General features: G+C 41.8%; 2 pseudogenes; both read left to right on the top strand.

Moving 5' to 3' along the window:
* Nucleotides 1-4,299, top strand: part of LOC138804038 (tubulin beta-2A chain-like) — a 52,191-nt pseudogene extending 47,892 nt beyond the window's left edge.
* A 2,891-nt stretch (nucleotides 4,300-7,190) lies between these two features.
* On the top strand, nucleotides 7,191-22,230 carry LOC138804037 (chromodomain Y-like protein; annotated as a pseudogene).
* Nucleotides 22,231-27,077: the final 4,847 nt, after the last annotated feature.

The raw sequence follows: 27,077 nt of genomic DNA, 5'->3' as shown, positions 1-27,077 counted from the left end.
GAGGGATGTTCAGTCACTAATATATATGTGAATAGTCCAAATCACAAAGCATAAATAAAGTGTCTCACCCTGAAATCTATAACACTTCTGGACTTCAGCATTTTGAATATGAATACTTAGCCAACAATAAATTCTTTTTAAGGTTTTTAAAGTAAAAAACATTGTTGTGATGTAGAAAAACCCAATAATAATGTGTAAACACTGCTTTTAAATGATTCATATTGTCTTTCCTAATACAAACAACCTTACTGAAGTCTACAGAGTAGATTTTCAGTTTTTGTAAATGTCAATGTGAAATTCATTTAATTTTATATAAAGAGTTTCCATTCTACATTATTGTATACAAACAGAATCGTAGATAATTGGTTTTCCTGTGTAATAAACCAATGAAAAAGTGCAAACAAAAGGACAGAGCTATTTAATGTATTTGAGTTTTATGGATCTACATTTGGGGATGTCCTCACCTTGGTATTTTGTGTTGATATTGCTTAAGTAAGATATAAGACTTTAATCTTGTGGTTCCTTGGTTGAGAGTTGTGTGGGATTGTGTCACTCCTATGAGCAGTATTTTATGTTGTGTCTTTATTAGATCCTGCATATCAGGAAGGATGGCCAGTTTTCTTCATGTGATTGTTTAGGAAGGGGGCAATCTCAAACTCATGTTTATATCATTTTAACTGATATCCCTTTTGAAAAATCAGGTTAAATGGCAAATTGCAAGTAATTGCCCAAGGTTGCTCTGAGTATTTGAATACAGGGAAATGTGCTATTTGATAACAATTATTGAAACATTATAACACAAGAAATATGTATTTTATGTATTTTCCCCAGGAAAGCATTATACTTGAATTCCTCTACATTTACTTGCTGAAGAGCCACACCTGGCTCTTTTGTTTTGTTTGTTTTTTTGTCAGCAGTGGCGCTTAAACTCTGGGCCTATGCACTGTGCCCCAACTCTTCTGTTCAAGACAAGCAGCCATACCACTTAAGCCACAGTGCCATTTCTGGTTTTCTATTAGTTTATTGGAGATAAGAGTCTCACAGACTTTCCTGCCGAGGCTGGCTTTGAACAGCGATCCTTTGATCTCCAAATCCACAGTTGCTAAGATTATAGGCATGAGCCAATGGTGCTCTGCACCTAGCTACTTTTAATTGGGGAAGGAAAGGGAGAACAACAAAGGAGTGGGTAACAATGTTCAACAATAAATGTTCTCATTTCCTTACTCATGTAACTGTAACTCCTCTATACAGCACCTTTACAATAAAAATAAAATTAACAAAAAAAGAGAAAGGTTCTTGCTGATAGGCAATGATGACTCACACCAGTAATCCTAGCTACTCAGGAGGCTGAGAAATGAGAATCATGGTTCAAATTCAGCCTGGGCAGGAAAGCCCCTGAGACCTTATCTACAATAAACAACTCAGAAAACTGAAAGTGGGACTGTGGCTCAAGTGATAGAGTGCTAGCCTTGAGCTGAAGAGCTGAGGGACTCAGCCCAGGCTCAGAGTTCAAGCCCCACCATGAACAACAACAACAAGAAAAGGTGTTGTCATCTTTCTTTTGCCCCATTAGACTCAAAGCCTGATGCTCATCTTTGCCTCCTGAGTAGCTGAGATTTCAGCCACCATGCCCAAAGCAAAGGAATGAAATGCATGGAAATAGACAACTGCAAACGTCCTTAAAGTTGCTGAAGCCTCTTGCATGGTGATTCATTCTCAAGATATCTTTTCTGTTTCCATGTCTGAAATGCTGTAATTTCTGTAATGAATGCTGAGAGCCACTTAGAATCATAAGCTCTGCCCCTAAGTTCCTTGTCAAGTATAGGCCTAAGTCAACTCTTGTTCCCACAGGCAACAAATATGTTCCTCGGGCCATCATGGTGGACGTAGAGCCTGGCACCTTAGACTCAGTAAGATTGGAACCATAGAGTTTCAGACCAGACACTTCATATTTAGTAGGTCAGCATGGTCCATGGAAGATGGCTAATAGGCACCCCTCCTTCCTAACATCCAGGCACTCCAGTTCCCAGAGCTGAGCTGAGCCTTTATCCATCTAGATATCATCCTCACCTAACCTACCTATTTCAGTCCATGGGAGTCATGTCCCTGGCCACTCAATCAGCACAGATAAATGCCAGTCTGCAAACAGCCTCTGAAGGGAATGAACAGCGAGCAGGGAATGCCTCCAACAAGGTTTCAGCGCTGCTGGCCATTTCAAATACCTGGCAATAACAGGGAACCACTTCAGGACACCAGAAATCAAAGCACAGCTATGTATGAGCAAGGTGCAGACAAGTGCCTGCAGCTTAGCTTCCCTCTTACCATTCTGTTCTCCTGTTCCTCCTGTGAAAGTAAGTACTTTTCCAGTATTGAGGCAGGCTCTGTTCATTTTTTTTTGGTCGGTCGTGGGGCTTGAACTCTGGGCCTGAGCACTGTACCTCAGCTCTTCAGCTCAAGGCAAGCACTCTACCGTTTGAACTACAGCATCTCTTCTGGCTTTTTCTGTTTATGTGGTGTTGAGGAATCGATCCCACGGCATTGTGCATGTGAGGCAAGCACTCTACCACTGAGACCCCTTCCCATCCCCAGGCTCTGCTCATTTTTAGAAGTACGCACGTGGTTTGGGTTAAAATGTATCTTCCTCCACATTGTCTTTACTTTCTTTAGAACCTGGGTGATTTGTAGGGTCCCAGACACATTGAAAACATTTCCTGAGGGCTAGGAAGGTGGCTCAGCAGTACAGTGCTTGCCTTGCATGCATGAGGCCCTGGGTTCGATTCCTCAGCACCATATAAGCAGGAAAAAAAAGCCAGAAGTGGTGCTGTGGCTTAAGTGGTAGAGCACTAGCCTTGAGCTGAAGAGCTGAGGGACAACGCCCAGGCCCAGAGTTCAGGCCCATGACTGGACCCAAAAAAAGAAAACATTTCCTTTATTTCACCAAAGTGTATCTAAAATAATAGCCAAAGTTGCTCAGAGGAGCCTATAGTCTTCACAATGCATATAGCACAGTCATTATTCCTGGAGTATGTGTCTCATCATGTCTTTGTGTCTGATAGGCCAGAACAGAGCAGGCAATAACTGGGCCAAGGGCCACTACACAGAGGGAGCCGCGCTGGTGGAGTCAGTGTTGGAAGTGGTGAGCAGAAAGGTGTGGCTGTCTCCAGGGTTTCTAGCTGCACTACTCCCTGGGAGGTGGCACCAGGTCAGGCATGGGCACCCTGATTCTCAATAAGATCCGAGAGGAGTTCCCAGACAGCATCATGAACACCTTCAGTGTCATGCCCTTGCCCAAGGTGTTGGACACTGGCACCTTAGACTCAGTGAGATCGGAACCATTTGGCCAGAGTTTCAGACCAGACAACTTCATATTTGATATGTCATCATAGTCCATAGGAGATGGCTAACAGGCACCCCTCCTCCCTAACATCCAGACACTAGTTCCCAGTGCTGGGCTGAGCCTTTATCCACCTAACCCTATCATCCTCACCTAACCCTACAACACCATCTTGTCTGTCCACCAGTTGGTGGAAAATGCAGATGAAACATTCTACATTGACAACGAGGCCCTGTATGACATCTGCTTTTGCACCCTGAAGCTGCCCATGCCCACCTATGGAGACCTGAACCACCTGGTGTTGGCTACCATGAGCAAGGTCACCATCTGCCTGTGCTTCCCTGCCCAGCTGAATGCAGACCTGAGCAAGCTGGCTGTGAACATGGTGTCCTTCCCCTGCTTGAACTTCTTCATGCCTGGCCTTGCACCCTGTCCAGCCATGCCAGCCAGCAGTACAATGCTCTTTCAGGGCCCAAGCTCACCCAGCAGATGTTTGACACCAAGAACACGATGGTAACCTGTGATCCCCACCATGGCTGCTACCTGAGAGCGGCTGCCATCTTCCGAGGCCGCATGTCCATGAAGGAGGTGGATGAGCAGATGCTCAACTTGCAGAACAAATAAGCAGCTACTTTGCAGAATGGATCCCCAACAACGTGAAGACACTTGTGTGTGACATCCCCCCACATGGCCTCACGATGTTGGCCACATTCATTGGTAACAACACGGCCATCCAGGAACCCTTCAAGCACACCTCAGAGCAGTTCAGTGCCATGTTGCAGCACAAGGCATTCTTGCACTGGTATACAGGCAAGGGTATGGATGAGACGGAGTTCACTGAGGCTGAGAGCAACATCAACAACCCGGTGTCCAAGTACCAGCAATGCAAAGATGCCACTGCTGATAAACAGGGGGAATTTGAAGAAGTCTTGTGGAAGAAGAGGTTTAAGACTTCCCATTGCTAGCAGTGCAACAGGAATGCCAGAGCCCGCCTACGGCTTCTCAAATAAATGGTGCTTTCCTGAGCTACTGTTGTCCTGCAGTGGGACCTTGCTATGTATCATCATGCTCAGCCTTCTCTGTCAGGAACTCACTGACGGTGAATGTAAAAATGCAGATTTCTTTTAAATATGATTGTTTTAAAACCCTATTTGTATAAATAAAGAAGTATACATTTTATACCCTGAGCCCTTATTCTTCTTTAGAATCCTTTTTATTCTTTCAGTGTATTTGAAATATAAATTTGGCCAGAAGGATTTAATCTTAACAATATAGGACTGGTACTCAAGAGGAGTATTAAATTCATGGTTTTTCTGCTATTTTGAAGAGGAGGATGACAAGTGCCAATGTTGTTTTTCCCCCTGGCCCAGTTTTATAGTTTTCAATCTCTCAAAAGCATGCAAGTAGCAAAAAAGCAGTTTGAAGAGAAAGAAAACTAGATCCAGATGCTACTTCTTCAGACAACCACAGGTTCTTGTCTCATGTCCCATCAGAGGGATTTCAGTCACATTCCCCAGAAACAGTATCAGGAACACTGATCCCTGTGTTTAGAGTTCAATTGGCAATGAAGCAGCACTCACAGGATGAGTGCAAGTTCCTGGTTTCCAGGGTAGTTTCTCAAGGTGTCTGGAGCTTTAAGTACAGAAGTGACTCTAGCTGTTTGAGGGAGTGAGAGGCTGAGAAGCTGACCAGTCCCATAGTGTATCAAGAACTGCTTGACACAGTACTTCCAAGTCAAGGAGAGGAGGGGAGACATGGCCTGTCCCAATGACCCATTCTCACGTTCACTTTTCCAGCAGTCAAAGCTGTCTGAGGCCCACAGGGTGTTGTAAGGATATAAGGGATGGCTGGATCTAGCCTGTTGGGTATGTTTACTTTACGTGAGTGAAACAGAAATCTCAATTGCTTAGAACCTACAATAGCCAGGAAAAAGGTAAACACTTCTGTTTTCACTGGAGGCCAAATCAGTCACTGGTTCTTTTTGCCAGAATCTTTCATTCTTCTTTCAGTGAGGCTCCAGGCAGGTTGTCTGTGCCAAGCATTCCTCCATGGCCACCAATAACCTGTAAGAGCACCTTTTTCTTCAGAAACAGGGCTATGGGAATATGGCAAATTATAGAAAGCTCTAAGGAAAAGGTACTTCTGGGTGAGGTGCAAGTCCCTTGTTGCTAGTAAAGTTGGGAGATGGTAAGTTCCGTAAGTTTTCCTCTACCAGGCCTGAGGTTGGGGTAGGGTAGGGAGGGGTGGGATAGAGGTCTTTAAGCCAAGCTGGTCTCACTCATTAGAAAGTAAAACTGTCCCAGAGAGTGATCTATGACTAGAAGCAGGTTTTGTGTCCTTGCCCCAGGGAGATCAAAGTGCAAATAGCTTCCATTGTGGGAGTCCTAGGGAGTAAGTGTTGACTCCCCTAGGACTCTAGTCCTAGAATTGACCAGGTTGGATGACCCCAAATCTTCTAAGGTTGCTGGGTCAGAACTGAAGGCAGGCCTGGCCAAGGCACTCTCATTCCTCAGTGGGTTAAGGATTGAGGCCAAGCTGTGATGGAGGCACCACCCATCCTATCTACCAGTGTTTGACTAAGAACATTTTTGTTTTCTCTTAAGTACTCATTTATGAGTCTTTTCATGAGTCTTTTCTGGTGGCTTTGGCTTATTTCTTTACACTTTTGAAGAAGTAGTTCTTGGTTCATAATTAATGACTCATGCCTCACTCCTTAGAAAACTCCTGTTGATAATTTTACCAGTAGACCCCCATGTATTTTTCAGGCATGACTTTTGTTTTCTCCTAGCCAGAGCTCTGCATTCACTGCCACACAAGCTAATGTGGAGGTGATTCCTATAGATAGGTGATTTTTTGTCCAATTGCTAAGTGTAGCATCTCCCTTATTCTCATGTACCTTAGTAATTGTATCAAATACTTAATAGAGTTCTTGACAAGTATGATAAACAAAGTTCAGAGGTGAAGATGCAGCTCAGTGGTAGAGTACATCCCTGGCAAACACATGACTCTCAGTTCAGTCCCCAGCACCAAAAGGAGGAAAGGCAACAAATGTTAGGCTCAGGAGAGGATACATTAGGACTCATAGAAAAGCAGCACCCAGATTGGCAATGAGGAGTTGTGAAATGAGGGAACATTGGTAGAATATTTGTAGGGGGGAAGAAGAAAGCCCCTTGATGTGTGTACCCTTTTAGAAAGCAGAGGTAGAAACAGGGAATTAACCTCTGGTAGTCAGCCTAGGCCGTGGAAGGAAGAAGCCATGACATTTATGTTACTCTAATGGGACCAGAGTGTATAGTGGCACCACCATACCAGGCCATGGCCTGACAAGAACAGACATTCTTGCATTGGAGAGGTGTCTTTTGACCACTTTGGCCATGTTAATGATATTTCCTTATGCTGTTTCCTTTTTCCTTCCAACTTGTCATACCTATAGCAGATCCTGTCCAGGAGACCCATTCTCTCTAATCTTATTCTCTAAAAGTCTCCTAGTTTAAGGAGGCTGCAATGCTTGGTAAGAAATGTATGCATTATCCTGCCCATGTAATTGTAGCCCCCCTGTACAGTATGTTCTCAAATAAAATAAAATACAATTAAAAAAAAAGTCTCCTAGTTTATAGCTACACATATCCTAGACCAAAAAAGTAGGGGGTAGATACTCTGTCAGACATAGATTGAAACTGAAAGGTATCTTTAAAGTAGACTTTGACAAGGTTCTGGTATTGACAGTCTTGTGTTGATATGTGCTGTGATTGCAACCAGCTTCTGGTCTAATTCTGAGATGACAGTGGGAGAGAAATGGTGATAGGACATCATGGACCACTATGGTTTCAAACCCTTCACAGGTACATCTCCATTCATGGATGTGCTATCAGCCAACATACAGATGTCTGTTAAAGGGGTGATGGCTGGGAAAAGGAAATTTATTGGCCACAGATGAGACCAGCCTTTGGACAAGTGGTTGCATTTCAGTGTGAGGCAAAGAGTGCCTACCTATACAGAGATATTTTTCAGGAAGCAAGATGATTCACTCACATCTTCTTATCCACAAAATAATCTGAGAATAACTCTGGAATCCCAGAGGTGAGAGTCATGTGCTTTGCGTTTCTACATGACTGCTTTGCTTCATGGCTCTTTATGCTCTTCTGAAACCTCCTTCTGAGCTGGCCCACAATGTGCCCAGGAGGCAGGAATCAAAGGGGACTTGGAAGCTTGGCTGCTAATCACTCTGGTCACACTGACTTGGGGCTGTAGGCATGTGCTGGGCATCTGCTCTATTCTAATGGTATGGGCTCCAGTGGGAGCTTTGGTTCTTACCAGGAGAAGGTAACAGTGCCTCTGTTTTTGAGCCATCTCCCAGGTCAGGATGTCTTTATCTGCAAAGGCTTGAGCTTTGCCATATCTCTCATCATGACAGGTTTCTTTCTTTCTTTCTTTTTCTTTCTTTCTTTCTTTCTTTTTCTTTCTTTCTTTCTTTCTTTCTTTCTTTCTTTCTTTCTTTCTTTCTTTCTTTCTTTCTTTCTTTCTTTCTTTTTTCCTTCCTTCTTTCTTTCTTTTTCTTTATTTTGTTGGTCATGGGACTTGAACTCTAGGCCTAGGGGCTGTCTCTCTGTTCTTCAGCTCAAGTATAGCTCTCTATCACTTGAGCCACAGTGCCACTTCCAGTTTTCTGGTGGTTTCTTGGAGATAAGTGTCTCAAGGCCTATCCTTCCCAAGCTGGTTTTTTACTGGCATACTCAGATCTCTGCCTCCTGAGTAGCTAGGTTTATAGTCAAGGGCCACTGGCGCCCAGTTTGACAGGTTAATTATTTGCTAAACATAACAATGGCTGCATTCTGTCCTGGGAAAAGTTTCCCTATCATCCTACAATACTGATGGTCTTAGTGTTGTGGCAGAGCACACAGCAAGGGGGCTTTCTATGTATGCATATTGACTAATACCTGAAAAGGCAGCTTGCAAAGGCCAAGGAGATTGTTGTTGAAGAGATTGTTGTTCAAAAGCCCCTAGTGCTAGGAAGGCTCTGGAAATGCATACATCTCAACTTGCACTGGGCATTTCCAAATTTTAAGTTCTAGTGTTGTTTCTTTTCCTTTGTACACAGCTTGAGTAGGTTGTTCCAGACAAGGAAAGCTACCTACAGAAGGTCTGTGTGCTAGCTACACTCATACAGAACAAGCAGTTCAGGGCTTGATTTTTGGTACATTTTTAGACTGCAATCTCTTCACTGGTGAGGTTTTTTAATGTTTCCAAGATCATTTTAAATGATTTTTTGCCCTCTCACCATATCACATAGGTTTCTATCCTAAGCTAAATCAGCAACAACAATAACAAAAACAACAGACTGGACTCACTTGTAAAGTAGTTAGAAGTGCCACCTGCTGTTCAAACTGCAGAAATACCCATTTCTTGTAACCTTCAGAGAAACAAAGGCTTTCTTTTTATTATTATGATTATTATTGTGAAAATACCATACAGAGGGGTCTTTAAAATGCTTATAGTAGTCTGTACCCAAAGTGGTCCTTATCATTGGAACTTATGGTGACTTCCCGGTGATAAAAGAAGTCCTGAGTGCCCTGAAAACAGCCACTGCCAATGACAGCAGGTCTATCTCAGTGCACCCGGCAGCATCTTCTATTGTGGCCTGGACTTAATTTACTTCATAGACCATCTCACAGATGATAGAAAGAGAAAAGGCACCAAGATGGCAGATGCAATCAGGTTTGCAGAGCCAATGTGTTTGCATCGGGGTTGGGGTTAGTTTTCCAAGTACTAGAACTGAAGATCACAGCCCTGCATAGGCTTCAATGTCAGTCATTTAAGTCAGTTGACTCAATTAACTCATCTGCTCTTTCTATGAGTCTGACATTAATGACTGCTTATCAGAGGCCAACAACTGAAACCCAGCAAGTGCTCGGCATGTTGGCTAAGAGTGCTGTATAGATAATGTACAGCTGCATGGTACTTGTGCTGTACACTTCTCCTATGCTTCCCCGAATTCTAAATATTTCTAGTAGAGAGGAAAAAAGCTGAATCAGCTAATGAACACATCTTACATCTGTTGGGTTGTTTTAATAGTATTATGGTTTGATTGGACTCAAAGCCTCATACATGCTAGGCATGCATTCTACCACACCTCCTGCCCCCATCTTGCTTTAAGTATTTTAAGTAATTTTTGGGCTTTGCTCTTCCCTCACATACACCTCCCACAGAGCTGGGATTTCAGGAATGAACCACCTAGCCAGAATAATTTGTTGAGATAAGGTCTGCTTGCTAAAACTTTGCCTAGACTAGCCTTGGATCTCAGTCCCCCCCATCTCTGTTATTCCCCAAAATAACATACCTATGGTTTGAAATATTATAATCCCATTATTATTCTGAGTTCTCAGATGTGGTGCTAGAAGGCATTGCCTTTTTACTTGACTTGAAATTATAAACCTTCATCAGTGGACATAATTCTGCTCTAGACTATCAGAACCTCATATCAAAGTGTAGACACTGCTCATTGTTAAATCATAGTTCAGGATATGTTGCATGTCTTTAAGCCTCACTTTTTACACACACACACACACACACACACACACACACATATGCACACACATACACACAAACACACACACATACCATTGTCTTCAGTGGTGACTTTGTACATCTTCTGTGAGACCACCTGAGTCCTCTCTTATGTATCTTAGAGCTTTTCTTACCAATCTTGCTGCTCTCCAGTCTTCTCCCTCCTCAGGTGTCCAGTCTCTGCCCTTGACAGTGGCTGAGGCTTGTAGTACTGGGATTAGAGAAAGAGAAAAGATAGATACAGATATTTAAGTAGAAACCTCATCTCATGCACTTTTAGGTGATTTTAGATGATTGTTTTCATCAGATCCTCACTCCTATTACTTCTCCCAGCCTCCCTATGCCATGTCCTTCTCCTAGATCCCACAGAAGGCTCAGCTGATATTATAGGAAACTGAAACATTGTGCTTCTGTGAAACCTGCATTGCTGCTGCTTTGAGTAAACGTATTTTTATCAGCGATAATTTTGCTTAATGGAATATGGGAGAATCAGAAAAAACTACTTATTTAAAGCAGTTTCACTTAACCTTTCTCTTACTCAGTTTATTTAAATTAACTTTATATGCCTATGAGGGACATTACACAAAACAATCTTTCTATGTATTGTATTTTTGCTTGTTTCTGTGGTATCATGACTCAAATTCCTTAAACTTTTTGAGGCAAAGATCTTCATTGTGGCAAATATTCAGAATGGAAGGAAAGGGAAGTGATAATGGAGATCAATTAACATCTTACATCATCCACTGTCCAGGGCTGCTATTTCCACTATTGGAATTGATGATACCCAGTTTGCAGATTCATTGTCATGAAATGGCCCTTACATCATTGATAAAACTGAGTATCTTGGGTTCCCTTTATAGCATTGGACTTTTGATGTCTGCATACTATGTGTCTGAAGGACCCAAGAGCAAGCTTATCTCCACAGAAGTGAGGTCTCCTCTCATGATAGAGTGAGATAATGTGCGGACTTTCCAAAGGAAGAGGCTACTATTCAGCACTCCTATATTACAGGATTTGGAGAGAGAACAAAACAAACCCGTAAACTGGCCCTAGAACTTGACCTCTTCCTACTCATTCCTTTCTTCAGATAATAAAGCTGAGTAAGCTGAGGAAGGAAGCACACTACCTCCTAATTCAAATTTTGTTGCCTGGTTTCCCCAGACAATTCCTACACCCTTCCATGAGGGTTTGACCTAATATCTGATCTTGTCAAGTGTCTTCTCAGAAGGAATTCTATTGAATAATAATGTCTTCAAAAACTAACTTTGTGGAAAATCTTTCCTTCCCTTCCATATCTAAGACAGCCTTTAACTCAGTTCACAGATAATCCAGTGGGAACAAATACAAATTGAGTATGCTGCATTGTACACCTATTAATGTTTATGGGCTTTAATATTAAGTTTTAAAAGATAAGTATAAAAACCAGGAGCCTGCTGGTTCATGCCTGTAATCCTAGCTACTCAGGGGGCTGAAATCTGAGGATTGCAGTTTGAAGCCAGCTGAGACAAGAAAGTCCATGAGACTCTTATCTCCAATAAACTACTAAGAAAAAGCTGGAAGTGGTGTTGGGATTTAGTTGGTAGAACACTAGCCTTGAGCACAAAGAGGCTCAGAGTCAGTGCACAGGCCCTATGTCAAGTCCAATGGCTAGCAAACACAACCGCATGTATACTTAACAAAACTGTACACATTTCCTCTTTAGGTCCATCATGATCTCCTACCACTAGCCACACTGCCGCTGGATTTTTGTAGTTCATGATCATACAGCTTTGTGGACTGGAGAGGTCTCTCCTGACAGGTCATTTCTACAAAGATTTGGTGGGTGGCTGTGTTTTAACAAACTGAGTTTCTGTTCAACTCATGTTTACAAATGAGTTTACACATCATCATTGCACCCCTCCTCTGAGCAGGGCTGCTGATGAATTTAGCATGGACCTCTGAAATAGAGACATAATTTCATTTGACATTATTATCATTCCAGGCAAAAATTGAAATTCCAGTTATAAAACAATGTATCAATCCTACTGAAATCCTGGTATTGATTTTCCTCAAAGACTTTGAAACCAGAATTTTTTTTAATCTTGAAAATGTAGTACAGAGGGGTTACAATTACACGAGCAAGGTAATGAGTACATTTCTTTTTTTGGGGGGTGGGGAGTCCGGTCATGGGCCTGAACTCTGGGCCTGGTCGCTGTCCCTCAGCTCTTCACCTCAAGGCTAGCGCTCAACCACTTGAGCCACAGCACCACTTCCAGCTTTTTATTTCTGCTTCTGTGGTGCTGAGGAATCAAACCCAGGGCCTCATGCATGCAAGGCAATCTCTGTACCACTGAGCCACCTTCCCAGCCCAAATGAGTACATTTCTTATCAAGCATTGTTCCCTCCTCCTTTGTTTCCCCTTACCATCCCTTCCCATCTCCCTCCCCATACCATGCCAGAGTTGAAAATTCATTTTTGACATAACGTCTTGTACATCTCATTGTTGCAATGGGTCCACCTGTATCCCTGTTTAAACAATTTGTTTTTTCCCTTCCCCTCCACAAATTATAGCAACATCAAATACAGTGAAAACAGGGATTATACTGAGGAGGAGGGACATAAAAAACCACAAAACAATCATCTTATAAATATGTTTAAAACAATAGCAAGAAAGAAAAAATATGAGTCCTTATCTTGGGATTCATTTCACCTAACATCAACTCCTCTGAACATTTCTGCTTGTCTCAGACATATACTAGTCATTGCAAATAAGGGAAACCATGGGACCTGTGTTTCTTTGGGCTTGAGATGAGAATTTTTTATGTATGTACAAATATATCATGGGAGAAGCATGGAATCATGGACAGTTTTTTTATTCTTATGTTTTCATGTACCACAGCTTTATTGTTAAACTCCATTGTGAGCTTTCGAATAATGCCTTGGGCCATCTCATTTAGAAACCTTAGATATTAGTGTGGCTTATTCTTTTAAAGGATCAATTCTTGCATAATGCAAAACATTACTTACCTTGGGGGCAATTGGCAAGGCTGAGATGAGGTTGGCCTCACCTAATGGACTACACCTCACACCAGTTGCTGGAATCTGCATCTGCAAGCCCTGTTCTCCTGTGTTCCTTACAAACCTCCCAACCTCCCTCCTTACAATATAATCTAGCTGGAAGCAGTGAATCACATCTGTAATTCTAGCTACTCAAAAGTCTGAGATACATCCAGAGGATTTGTGTTAATACCAGATCAATTAGAAAAGTCTGTTAAAATTGAGCCTCCAATGATTAGTACAAACAGGACTGAAAGTGTGATTCAAGTATTCAAGTGCCAGCCAACTAAGCAGAAGACCCTGAATTCAACTGCAGGACTTGCACAGGGGTGGGGGGGGGGAAGGGAGGGGGAGGGGAGATGCAGCACTATATTCCATCTTGATAGTATTCAGAGGATGAGGAACGAGTAGGAAGTGCCTCAATAGCTGTTGTCAGTCAAGCTCTGGCTTAGAACTCTGTATATGAAAAGTTTTAGTTATTCTTCAAAGGTCAGGCTCAAACTACCTATAAAGAGTCACTTTATATGTATGTAGGTATAAGTTTATGCTTTGATCTACTCTGTGAAATCAGAACAAGAGACTACCTCTGAAAACAGAATCAGCTGTATGGTGGGGAGGAAGAAGCAGATTCCCTATATAGTATAGCATCAACCTCCCTGGAACTACAAAGCCTATAAAACAAACTCCAGCACAGCATTGGTTGTGTTTTATGGCAAGTTCTTGTTCCCTGCAAAGGCCTCCCTCTCCCATGTCTGCTTTGCTCTCCAATTTCCTGTGGCAGTAGCATCCAACAACACATAATGGGATACAGGCATTGAGATGCTTGCTGATCTTTATTTCCAACCTTATGTCTTAAATTAGCTTATCTCCATGTCCATAAGTTAATTTAGTCCAGTTTATAAGACCTTAGAAAATACGTGTTTCCAATTCAATGTGTAAAGTCTCCTTGCAGGGGCAGGTTATATCGCTTAGTCAATAACCCTTCAGTCAGTACCAGACAATCTTAGTGCCAAGTTCACTCTGAATTTTCCCTTTTCTTGGATACAAGAACTCCCTAAAGTCAGTATGATCCTTGGGTCTTCAAAGAGAGAAAGTTGGAAATGCTATATGCAATAGTCAGAGTGGCCAAGAGCCACTGTAAATATGAAAGCCCTTCTGGCTATGTCACCTACAACTGGTGGTAGCAGCGACACCTGTGTAATATCCAGGCTGTAGGTAAGCCTTTACAACCTGCAGCAGGTAGATCCACAATCTACCTTTTCTGGGAGGAGGCTTTTTAAGAAATCTTAATTTTTATGATTTGCATAGTTTCTGCTTGGCAACTTCCAATCTAGAATAGATTTTTTTGTCATCTGCTCACATATGCAATGTTTTTACTTGTTCCCTGTGTACTTTTTTAACTTTAGAAACTTAGTGAATACTTTCATCCAGTTTAAGAAGCCTAATTTTGTAGCAGTAAAAGGCCCAGCCATTGGACTAGGAGCATCCACATGGCCTCTTTGTGATGTGGTTTGGACCAAGGAAAAGGCTTGGTTCCAAACACCTTGTACCCCCGTAGGACAGAATCCAGATGGCTGCTCTACTGATATCTTTCCCAAGGATATGAGAGGCACATCTGTGAGCACCTTGGTTAAAAACTTATTTTAGACAATGTCCTAAGAACCTGTGCTTTGGGTGTTGTTTCACTCAGGGTATCTTGTGTGTTCTCTGGGGACATTTCATCAAACCCACTTGGTTCATGTAGTGCTGTAATACTTCCCAGGAGAAGGCCTTTCCTCCCATGAGGAGCCTCCAGATTTACCTAAATCACACTGATACCCAGTTTTCAATCAAGAATTTTCTTTTACTTCACTTTAAAAGCTGCCCTTTTAAAGTGGCAGTGGGAGGCCATGCACTAGTGGCTCACACACTAGCCTTTTGGGAGGCTGATACCAGAATTGCAGTTTGAAGCCATTGTAGGCAGAGAAACCCAAGAGATTCTTATTTCAATTAGCCTGGAAAAAGCCACTAGGGATCAGTGGCTGGAATGGTAGAGTGCCAGCTTTGAACAAAAAAGAGCTAGGTTAAGAGCCATAGGCCCTGAGTTCAAGTCCTATTATACACAATATCCCCCGCACCCGTACCCACACACCTTCCCCAACAAACACACAAAAGCAATTAGGGAGCAAACTTGCACAAATACAAGAAGCAGGGAGAGGGGTTCAGTATAATTTTGTGGTTCATTTTTTCACTATTTAAATTGGTCCATTCATGATGAGAGATTGTGTTTGTGTTTTCTCAATTACATATACCTTGTTCCTTAGTTCTAGAGACAGACTGAGAGTGTTGGCAGAGAGGAGAATCCACAAAGATTGAATTCTGTTGAAGAGAGGGACTGGATGTCAGATTGGATAGGGGACAAGTGCAACTCCTCCAGCTCCACCACTGAGTGTCCCATAGTTTGACCTGGCCAATTGGCATGATGCTGTCTTTGTACCCATCAGTGTGGGGAGTGCAGGAAGACAATTGTGTCATGGAAAATGACTGTAGCTGAGGGAGTTGCGGAAGGAACTGACAGCCCACAGCTGAAGTAACAGGATCTCCCTTTGGGGTTCACAGCTAAGTTTACTTCCTCATGTAGAAATATCCAGTATCCAAGGGTATCACTTCCTTGGGGAGCCTACAATGAGGGGAGATAGTACAATTTCAGGCAATCTTGGGAGCAATTAGAGTACAATGAAGAAGAAAATGTGTGTCTCCTCTCTGAAATTCCAGAGGGTAAGAGTAACTGAGGAGAGGAAGCTGTCAGTCACTGCTGAGTTGGTAGGGTTGAGAAGGAAGGCACATTGGAGCTGGGAGTCACATGTGTAATCCTAACTATTTAAGATGCTGAGATTTGGATGATCATTATTCAGGACCAGCCCAAGCCAAAAACTGGGTGACATCTCCTCTTAAGCTATCAATTAATATCAACTTCACTACAACAGGAAGCTTAAAATAGGTGAGTCCAGGCCCAGGCATGTACCTGGATAGGAAGCAAGACCATAACTAAAAAATGACCAGCACAAAATAGGAATATAGCTCACCTACCTAGCAAGTACAATACTCTGAGTTCTAACACGAGTACCATGAACAAGGTTAAGCATGGTGACCTCGGTGCCCCAGTGTGATTCACTGAGATGGCTGCAGCATCTGTTGCTCTGTAGGCTCCTGCCAAAGAGGAACAGTCCATCGACATCCCTCAATCTATGCTTACCAAGACAGCAAATGCTGAGCAGAACCCCTCACAATGGCCAAGGATGGAGGTTTAGTTGGAACTTTGGCCCCTCAAAGGAGAGGAGAGCAACGATCTGCAGGACCAGATGGACTCCTGAGTGAGAGAAGGGCAGAAGGAGGCAATGTTGAGGTTGGTACGGGGTTTGTGTTTAATGACTACTATGGCTTCAGTGGAAATGTTCTGACTTTGATTAACATGTTTTATGACATGTGAATCAAGGGAGAGCTAGGGCAGTGAGGGAAACACACTTGTGTAAATTTTCCATAGGTTGAAACTTACTCTAAAGTCTAAGTTGTTTTTGAAAACTGAAATGTGGAGAAGTTGATAAAAGAGCACAGCTGCCCAGTACTGGCACTGTTCTCTGTAGATTTACCTGCCCTATCCATCCCTCTACTGGTGGGTACTTGTCCCCAGGGTGCCTCATACCCCATCCCAGTGTGCTGCTCAATCCAGAACAGCTGCTGTTGGGCAGGGAGGATCAGGAAGCCCTGATGCACTCATGTGCCAACAGTGCCTCCTTCCCTTGGAGGCACAACACAATCCAGAGCTCTGCAGCACCCTATCATTGCTATGAATTGGAGTCTCCAACATTTGGGCTTTGCCTGCATTATTCCCCCACACCTCCAGACCAGCCTTTTGGGGACTTCTGAGACCTGGAGGATAAGAAAGGGAGGCCTGGAGGCAGCATCTCTTCCCATTGGAGCACTGAGTTTGCCACAAGGACCTAACAGGCTGAGAATCTTGGGAATGAAAAATGCAGGGTGGCTAAACTTTGATACTCTCTGCTAACATGTCAGGCATTTACTGACATTTATATTCTAGCCCTCTGTGTCCACCAAACCATGGCCATTTGGGGTGTGTGTGTATGTCTGATAAGTCAGAAAGTGATTGCTAGCAAACAAGAATGACCAGTGCTAATGGGTTCATATGGTTGACTGTACTGGCCCTTTATGAGAGATCTCTGGTAGATCTGAATGTGATGTTGCAGTTGACAATTCTTTCCATCAACCCATCCCTCTATTTATCATTCAATTCACATCCTATTCCCTACTTTTCCAGCTCTCTGACCAGCAGTCCAGGTTAACACTCAGTACTGTTCAGCCCCAATACTTTGACATCAAGTAGATGACCAGTGCAGTCCCATTTGGGGTTATTTTCCTCTTCTTGTCACTATAGGATGATACTGTAAGGAAGTGGCCAGTCCCCTCCTTGGCTTGCATACCCACACTGTCTGACCACAACAAATCAATTTCTATAAGCTCATAAGTTCTTAGTAAGTATGAAGGTGTCTTCTCAGAAATTGCATGCCACGTTTTAGGCTCCTGTCTTTCTTCACCTGTAGCCTAGCATACCTTCCTTGGGCAGAATACTGAGTTTTTCTGAAACTTTGCCAGCAATTTGAGAAGAGTAAGGGTTGGACTCAGGTCTCAGCCTCCTACTTTCCTGATATCCAGGAGTCCCACACGTACAAGAGAGTATTCTGCCCTCACCTGGGATGTCCATGTTTAGCACATGATGGTATCGCATCAGGTCCCATAGTGGTCCACCTGGCATTGAAATGCTTTTTTGTCCATTTTACTATGCTGTGTCCACCTATCCCTACCTGATTAAGGGTAGATCTTTAAGCTCATTGTGAGTTATTACTGAAGAAGCTGACTTGCTAGCAATTAAATGCTAATTCTACCACTAAAGAATCCTTATTTCCAGGAAAATGTTAAGATCATTGTAAACAATAATCTGGGGGAATGTGTGGAGGTGCAATGGTATGGGAGGATGAGGGTCAACTAGAGGAAAGACTAAGTAAATATGGATAGGTAAACACCATCTAACCAAATGGCATTTTGGAAGTGGAATCTTTGTAATGAATGTTGACAGTGGTAGAATTCTTGATGGTTCATTGTGTTTGGAAAGATAAAAATTAGTTTGAAGTCTCTGCAACATAAGCACGTGCAACTTAATATTATCAGTGTACACAACAAGTGCATGAGTACGTGAAGTTGTACACATACACACACATACACAAAGTTGGAATTGAAGAGATGTTATTAGTACAGACCTGGGACTAAAGGACCTGTGCTACAAGCAGCACAAGGTGACCTATACTATGACAGCTCTTGGTCATATTGTATGCTCACCGTAAGCCATACTTCCAGCCCTTCTTTTGCGATTATTTTGAAGGTGGGATCTCAAGACTTTTCTGCTTAGACTGGTCTCAGAGCCACCATCCTCCAGATTTAAGCCTACCTATTAGCTAAGATCACAGGTATGAGCCACCAATCCTGGCCCACTGCTTGTGTGTTTAAGTGGAAAATGGTTAACAGGGGGCTGGGAAGGTGGTTCAGTGGTAGAGTGCTTGCCTTGCATGCATGAGGCCCTGGGTTCGATTCCCCAGCACCACATAAGCAAAAAGAAAAAAAGCCAGAAGTGGCGCTGTGGCTCAAATGGTAGAGCACTAGCCTTGAGCTGAAGAGCTGAGGGACAGCGCCCAGGCCCAGAGTTCAGGCCCTACAACCGGACCAAAAAAAAAAAGAAAGAAAGAAAAGAAAAGAAAAGAAAAGAAAATGGTTAACAGCCTTGAATCAGTCATGTCATTCACACTCTTGGCAAAATTCAGGAACTCCTTTTATTGTCTTGCACATCCAGTCATTTGGAAAAGTGAAAAGCACAAGTCAGGAAAGACTCCCTAGTAACAAACAGATGTGTATGGAGCTAGCTGGGAAGATGGACCACCATGACAGTGTGCTGGCTAGAGACAGATGGCTCCAGTTAGACCAGATGGAGAGAACCAGATAAGGGCATGAATAGAATGTAATGGAAGAGAACGATGTTAGAGCTATTGGCTGACTTTCAAAGGGCAGAAAACAAAAAGAAGTAATGAGACTAGGCATGGTGGTACATGCCTATGATCTGCATACAAAGGTAGCTTAGCCCAAAGTCCTACTTAGATTAGACCCTATCTCAAAAAAGAGAAGTTACTGAGAGAACAGAGTGGAACCACTATCACTGAGTTATCTGGACCTGAACATATTGGCATATACTATTGAGAATATACTTCTATTGGCTAGCAGGACTAGGCTGTGGCTTCCCTACTATATGTTGAGAAAGAAAATGATGCTCTAAGATGGGAAAATTCAGTGGTCCTAGGGCCCTTCTCCTTTATCCACTCTCACTTGTCTGCCTTGAAGAACTGACTTAATATAAAGAACAAGCTTTAGTGAGATTTCTGATAAATGTTTACTTATAGTAGATCCTTTTCCCCCAAGGACAGGCTGCTTAGTCAACCTGTGTATTAGCAGAACATTCCACACTCTTCAGATGCTTATGATCTGTCCAAGACTGTGCTCAAATGCCAGCCTCACTTAGGGTGATGTTCAGAACCTTGCAAGGCTGTCTGCTGAGGAACAGGTCCCCTGCCACTGTGTTCATCCTTCTTGCCTCTCTTGAAGGGTGGTGAGTCAGCCATACCTGTGCCCTCCAGCATTAGTTCGTGTGCTATGTGCACTGCGTGGAAGTAAAAAAGCAGTGGAAACTGTAGTGTCCTGTGGGCAATTTTCATGAAGATTTCATCTCTTGAGAAGGGAGACTCTACCCACTGCTTGTTTACCTGAAGCCCAGAAGCTCTGGGTCTGGTTTTCAGCACTGCCAGGGAAACACAGAAGGAAGTCATCATTTCGACCCATTCTCCCCTCCTCACCCTGCATGAGCATCTGGGAGCCTGTTGTTGGAATGGTAAATCCAGACACTTTCCTCTGAAACCAAAATGAAAACCTGGGACAAAATTAAAGTCAGTGTAAAGTGAATAAGCATGTATCGATTTATACACTATTACATGTTGTAAAAACAAAAGAATGTTCACTTCCTTCATGCAGTCATTCGAAGTCATGTGTCAGACTCACTCAGCATGGCAATAATTTTGGGAACATCAAAGTCCTGGCTGCTTTGTCTCTTATAGTTATATCCACATGGTGAAATGTGATATCCAGCAGTAATAGCTCAGCCATTAGAACATGGGCTCTGTCTCAGGAACAAATCACTTTTTGTAACTCAGAGAGGAAAAGAAACCCCAGACAGCCATTCTATGCCTGGCTCACTTCCATAAGATTAACAATTACTTGGCCTTATTTATGGCTCATTTTCTTGCATATGAAGAGTTCACACATGGGAGCTGACTTTAGAGGACAGAGTGCAGATAAAGGAAGTTAAAACAATAACCTCAAACACAAAGTAGACCTTTTCTAGTTCACATTTTTGGAGTCCATATGATTCTGAATGAGGTTATGTCTTTCTCATAATAGCTCAACCCATCTGCCCATTGGATCATGACTCTACACAATTCATAATTAGTGTCTACTAGCACATGTGCCACAGGATCTGGGGTTTGTGAGTAACCATCCTCATTGTTGACATTGGGGGATGAGGCTCCCTCTGTCTGCTTGCATCATGTTTCACATCTCAACACTCTCCTTCCTTTCAGGCCAATGAAATGATGCTCAGTGGTTGGAAGCTGACCTCACAGGAGACTTGTGGCAAAGGCCTGGTCTCCCAGGTTTCTGGCCAGGGAAGTCATGGTTCTAGTCATGGAGCTTGCCTCCTGTAATACAGTTGCTCATGTAGTTGTTTCTTTTACATGTTAGTTTTTTAAAAAATAAAATATTGGGTTGGGAAGGTGGCCTAGTGGTAGAGTGCTTGCCTAGCATGCATGAAGCCCTGAGTTTGATTCTTCAGTAACCACATATCCAGAAAAAGCTGGAAGTGTTGCAGTGGCTCAAGTGTTAGTATGCTAGATTTAAGCAAAAAATGCTTAGGGACAGTGCACAGGCACTGAGTTCAGGCCCCAGGAATTGCAAAAGTGAACAAATTGTCGATCAGCTTTTACCACTTCAGGCCATAAAAAAGGGTAACAAGGCTCAGGACTGTTGCTACAAGAGTTCATGTCTTCCCACAAACAGAGGGATAAGGCTCCTGTCTCTCACTTTCCAGTACCCAGAAAACCCTAAAATGGTGAATGGATCAATAAAATGTGGTATACATGTATGAGGTTACATATATATATATATATATGTATGTATGAGGTTACATACATACATATATATATGTATGTATGTATGAGGTTACATACATGTATACCACATTTTATATACATATATGTATATATAGATATAAATATATATACATATATGTGTGTATATGTACATATATATAAATGTATGTATGAACACACACACACACACACACACACACAAACAAACAGAGAGAAATCCCACTCATCTGTCAGAGAGCATGATAGACTACCATTTGTAATAATGTGGAAAGACTGGGAAAGAATTATATTATGGGAAGTAATCCAGACCCAGAGAACACAAGCTGCATGGTTTCCCTTATTTGTGGCTGCTAGAATGTTCCAATAAACCCAAAAGCAAATACATTCAGTTGTATGCTAATAGTTACAGATGAATTAACTGAAGTATAGTAGACTCTATGAAGAGCAGAAATAGTGTGGTATTTTTTCCTCTAAATAAATGTTTAATGGTCTGCCAAGAAAACAAAAACTCTCAAAGTTTGTCTGGCAATCCATTCACTTGTTAATAACTTAGTAATTAAGGATGCTCTCACCAGAGTGGGCAAGAGTAAACGTAGTAGTCACACACATTTTAGTGACTAAAATTCCAAAGCTTACTGACATCACAAATAAATGTATCATGTTTAAAATTTTAATCTATTTCTATTTCCTGACTTGCCACACCAAGAACTATTGTCTTACAAGGGAATATGAAAATAAAAACATCCATTTGTGGAAATGAACATGAGATTAGTTGTTCTTTCTTAGAAGTTTGTCTCAATGAAAACAAAGAATTAAACTTAAATGCTGAGGAAAATAAATGTTATTACTTCATTATACCATAAAAGAATGTAAACTGTGAGCAAGGTAAATATGACAGGCAAAAATAAGGCAAATAATAGAGTTTCAGTGAAGTAAATTTCTTTTTTCTCATTGCTATCTAAAACTCTCCATCTCTGTGTTCTTCTAGTACACAGCTGAGAATCTTGCAGACCTCTTAAGGACCAGAGCAGAATGGACAATCTCCACACAGGCCAGATGAACACAGTGAGTTGACAAGTACCCAAGGAGTGGGTGTTTCAATATGGGAAACTGTTGGAATAATTATTGTTTCCTCATAATCCAGACAAATGTTCACGCCAAGGTCCAAAAATGTCGAAGTCAGGCTTATAAAGGCCACAGGTGAAAAAGAAATAATCTAACATGAAAGTTAAATGTTTCAAACAGGAATGTGGTAATGCATGACTGTAATCCTAGAACTCCGGAATGTGAGGCAGGAGGATCTTCACTTTTAGTCCAGCTAGGCAATAAAGTCAGGTCCTGCCTTAGGAAGCTCAGGTTTCCTACTATCACTTGCCAAAGAATAACTACTTGCACTAGAAGCACCATCTGAAATTTCCATGGCACCCTCTCCATCTTCACATTCATTGCCTTTACTGGTTTCTTCTCTGTCACTGTCCATTTTCTAGTCAATCAACTGCAGTTCATCTCCCTTGGCCCTATCTTCTTTCTGTACACAAATTGTTCCTGCCAATAGTGCCAATCCCATTGTTTCTCTGTATTTTAAACAGTGTCCTATCTTCATCTGATTGATCATTTTCACTGGATCTCCATGGTATACTTGTGAGCTCAATTACTAGATGTGGTTGTTTCTTTGGTCTTGGAGATAATTCAATATTTCAATAATTCAATATTTCAGATGTCCTGAAATCCCTCTCCAAACTTGAGCCATGCTTCAGAGAGGGAAGCATCAGCTGTGCCCACTCTCCTAAGACTTGTTCTTCTGACCTGTGGTGGACTCTTTTGGAAAGGATGGGTACTCTATGTCCCACTTCCCTTTCCACTTGGATCTGCTGGTGCCATCACCAGAGACATAGTATCAGCCTATGATAATAGACTTGTTTTGAGAGAATAAGACAAAAACCAATAAAGGAATCACAATGAAAGTATATGGTGTTCAGTGTGAAAATAGAAAATTCATAGTGAAGCAAAACTTATGCAGGTCAAACCTCCATTTTCAGAGGCCATGAAGGTCAAGCCATCATACTAGTTCTTCATGTCTGTGTGTAACATATATCCTCATGCTCTTCTGTGGTCATGTAGATCATACTGACCACCAGGAGTCACTGGAAGTACAGGACACATTGGTGCAGGGGTGGAGGGGTTCTCCTGGAGGCTTTTTTTGGCACTGACAGGCCAGCGATGAGGGCAAGAAGGAGGCAGCAGTAGTTGCAGGGATTACTGCCAATTATTAGATATTAAATTATGTCTCCATTTAATGATGTGTCCCAGTTGAACAATTAATAAAGCATTAATTAATAATTACTCAATATCCCATTATTGTTTATCATATATGTACATATACACATATATATTTACATATTTTATAGAATGAGACAGATGTCTTATATAATTAAATTATGCATCATGTGTCACTACCTATTATTCGATATTTAATTATGTCTCCATGTAATTTTTATTCTGGTAATGCTTAATAAAATATTAATAAAACTTAATACACTTCCTATAATTGTTGCATCTAATTTAATCTAGAATGATTCACTAATTCAACCCTTTATCATTTATTGTAGTGACAATTATTCCACTTATGACATTTATTACATTTATGACATCCTATTACATAGCATATAGATTTGCATCCAAATTATACATCCTACCTGACACTGAGCACTTTCAAAGAAAAAGAAAACATGTCATGCTTAGCTTCTCACTCCAAGATTATACTTTTGGCAGTGCTGGGATCTAAATTCAGGGCCTAGAAGTTCATGAATGGGTGATAGTAAGCACAGCAGCCAATTCAGCTCCTAGCCAGTTTCCAGGCCCTGAAATAGAGCCCCATCTGTTGACTCAATATTGTGCTTAGTGTAGCTATTCATTAAATTTTTTGTTTCATTCATCTATTTGCCATTTATTTTATTGACTGTTATTACACATGGAATATTTATTACATTTATTACAGAGGATATAGATTTGCCTATGTATGAAACTTCACATCTGACATCCAGGACTTTCACAGAAAAGGAAAACATGTGTCACCATGGGCTTCTTACTCCACGATTCAATTTTTGTGAGTGCTGGCATCTGAACTCACAGCCTACAAGGCCCAATTCATGAATGGGTGAGTGTCAGCATGCCAGCCTGGTGCATATTGAGCCCACAAGTAGTTTCCATCACCTGAGATCGAGCCCCAGGGTTTGAAAAATAAGAACAGATTAACATGTAGATGGTAGTGCACAAATAAATATAGATCTTTATAGAGTGCCAGAGATGTCTATACAATATTCAGTTATATATGCTACATTCCTACCAATTCTTGGGTACTTATTATGCCTCCATGTAATTAATATTGTTTTCATCCTTATTGAATTATTAATTAAATCAACCACTGTCCCAAAATAATTGCATCCATGTAATTAATAGTATTCTTTTAGTGTGCCAAAAATATTCATTAAACTCCATTGGCCTCCTAAAATCACTCTAACCTTGACATTCATAACCTTCCATCAGTATTCCTATGAATAGGAACGAGACTTTTAGGATCTCCCACCATTGGTAAGGGTCAGGACCGGGCTTCCCACCCAGGGCCTATGTTGCCATGTTGGCCTATGGCTTCCCTGATAGCCCGCCAGCCTTCAGCAATGCTAGGTTACCAACACTTTTCAACTGTGTCATTCAGACCCAGGAAGGTCACCTTGCAAAGAAAACAAATGTAAAACTTGCAGCCATATGCAAGTTGCCGAGTTTTTTTTTTCTAGTGTTTTATTTTTTTCCTGTCAGCCTTTGGGGCCCAGGAACCCAGGTTTGGCTGTGGGTCCAGTGGCTGCACCCTAGCCTAGAGTGATTGAAGCTGAGGCAGAGTTGCTGCGACCTGAGTTCAAGCCCTGTGCTTGACAAAATAAAAATGCATACATATATACATACATACATACATACATACATATATGCATACATACATACATTAAAAATATCTAAAATATTTTTTGAGGCTCCTTGGCTTGGAATTCATGCCATTTTTTTCTGCCAGGCCTGGGATTTGAACTCAGGGTCTGGGTAAATCTGCAGCATTGTGGGGGAAGGGGGAGGTCATCATGCTGGAAGACAAGAAAATCAGGCCTGTCTCCAGAGCCTGAATTCAAGTCCTAGCACTCGTATACATTTTAAATACATGATTTATATTTACATACACATGTTTACTGCATATTGCAGTTAGTGTAGTTATTCATTTTATTTTGTTTTATTTATTATATATTTTAGTGAGTATGATTACACATATAATATTTTTTACATCCTATTACATCGGACATAAATTTGCCTGTGTATTAGACATCATTCCTGAGACCCCGGATTTTCACCAATTAGGAAAACAAGTGGGACAATTGGCTTCTTCCATCAGGATTAAGTTTTTGGCAGTTCTGTGGTTTGAACTCTGGGCCTAGAAGGCCCACTTTATGAATGGGTCAATATTAGCACACCAGTCTGATGCAAGTGAAGTTATCGGGCAACATTGAGGACCTGAGATCAAGCCCTAGGAGTGGCCACTATATAAACACATAGATGTGTAGATTTCAGTGTATGTGTGTATTTACGTATGTATATGCATCCATAAATGTATGCAGAGACAGATAGACATTTATGTAGATTCTAGTGTATAACTCTATATAAAGTGATGTCTATATTTTACTTTTATATATTCTACTACTACCAATTATTTGGTCTAAAATTATGCCTCCATTAATTAATCACAGTACAAGACTTAATAAATATTAAATTAATCAATGACCTGTATTTATTGCATACAAACTTATAGAATGACTAGCTAATCAGTAATTCAATTAGTACATTTCAAACATCCTATTAGTGTTCCTATACATGGAACAATTTTCCTAGGATCTTCAGCAGTGTGTAGGTGCAAGTCCCAGAATCCAACTCAGGGCCTAGGTGTGTGAGTTGAGCTTCACTAACAGCCCACCAGCCTTCAGCCATGCAAGGTCACGTTCAATTTTCAAGCCAAGTCATTGAGACCCAGGATGGTCACAGTGCAAAGGAAACAAGGTAAAACAGTTATGTAAAACCTCCTGGTTTTTTCCTCCTAAATTTGTGTTGGTTTGATTTTTTTTTACCAGTGCTGGGAGTTGAACTTGGGTCCTAGGATCCCTGGATCATCTGTGGGTGTAAAAGCTGCACCCCAGCCTAGAGTAATCATGGTTTAAGGCACAATAAAATGCTTCCTTGAGCAAAAAGAGCTCAGGGAAAATGTCTAGGTTCACAGTTCAAGCCTCAAGACCTGCAACACAAAAAAAGAGCCAGTAACTCCATGTGTCTGTGTATGAATGCATGTATTTCTATTGGTGAACATCCAGATTCTCTATGAAGAAAAGCACCCAGCTAGGAAATTTGCTTTGAATAGAATGATTTCATAGCACAGAGAGAGCTTTCAAAACAGTGCATGTGCCGGGGCTCCCCTCACTGTTCCCAGTGTAGCCTGAATGTTTCTGTGCACCCCAGGCTGCTGGAGGAAGTCTGCCTCATTGTTGGAACAGGCAGACAAAAAGCCTCACTCCTGTACAGCTTTGTAACAATTCATCTGGGGGCAATTGGTGAGGATGAATGTGGGTGGGCTCTGAAGTCCAGGAGAAAAAGGTCTCTTTGTACCCCAAGGTCTTTCTCTCCCCAGTGCTGTGTTTTGACAGGAAGCTTTCATTTGTGCCACCTCCCATGGCAGGCCTGGGTGATGTCTCTGAGCTCTTCAGCTCAAGCTCTACCACTTGAGCTACAGCACTCCTTCAGGCTTTCTGGTGGTTCACTGG

The sequence above is a fragment of the Dipodomys merriami genome, unplaced genomic scaffold (assembly GCF_024711535.1).
Source record: "Dipodomys merriami isolate MVZ:Mamm:240054 unplaced genomic scaffold, mDipMer1.0.p SCAF_353, whole genome shotgun sequence".
In the NCBI taxonomy this organism is placed as follows: domain Eukaryota; kingdom Metazoa; phylum Chordata; class Mammalia; order Rodentia; family Heteromyidae; genus Dipodomys; species Dipodomys merriami.
Note: the sequence above shows the minus strand (reverse complement) of the source record. Positions and strands in the feature narration are given on the sequence as shown.